A 941-nucleotide genomic window follows, 5' to 3' on the forward strand; every position below is an offset into this window, starting at 1 on the left:
GGCCTCCCGCATATTAAACCCGGATTTTTTTTTGTGATGACACCTGCTTTATTCATGGTTCACGGGAGGGGGATGGACTTAGGACAAAGTTTGAATGTATTAAAAGGAAAGCCAACTAGCTAATTTATTCGGTTTTTATTTGGATTCCTTCGATGGTAGATGTGTTTTGACGGCCCAACTTAAAATTTTTTTCTAAAAAAACACTAAGGATATTCATTATTGTGACTTTGATGTAAATTTATTTGCCTGCAGAGAAAGATGAAAAATTTATTCGCTATTTGCAACAACACGGTTGCTTTCATTAATAATAACTTGATTGCCCTTTCATGTATTGCAAATACCACAGACTGAGTGGAAAATTGCAATAGCGTCACGCGAGAAGTTAACTGCTGGTGAAGACTCGGTTGTGGCCAGGGACGTTCAACGCAATGGAATGGAAAAATGAAATTTTTCGGTCAAAGCTCAAAAATATTTCGTTTCTGGAGCGTTTGAATATATTCAAACGAATGCAAACAACCAAATTTATTCGGTTATTATTTAGATTACTTCGCAGGTAGATGTGTTTTGACGGCCTAACATTTTTTTAAAGAACACTATGGATTTTCATTACTGTAAATTTGATATTCATTCATTCATTTTGCTTGCAGAGAAGGATGAAAAGAATTATTGGCTGTTTGCAACAACACGGTTGCTTTCATTAATAATAACTTGATTGCCCTTTCATGTATTGCAAATACCACTGACTGTTTGAGTAGAAAATTGCAATAACGTCATGAGAGAAGTGAACAATATGCAAAAAAAAAAAAATTCAGTGGGACATTTTCAGCAAGCAGTTCATCTAGACGAGAACACGTTGTTGTTGTAATAGCCCATCCTGGCAGTGGCGACTAGGGAGGGGGGGGGTGATTGGTCAGTTTTCCCGGGCACTCGGTGCCACTGTT

This window comes from Hyalella azteca, unplaced genomic scaffold, assembly GCF_000764305.2.
Source record: "Hyalella azteca isolate HAZT.00-mixed unplaced genomic scaffold, Hazt_2.0.2 contig2861, whole genome shotgun sequence".
Classification (NCBI taxonomy): domain Eukaryota; kingdom Metazoa; phylum Arthropoda; class Malacostraca; order Amphipoda; family Hyalellidae; genus Hyalella; species Hyalella azteca.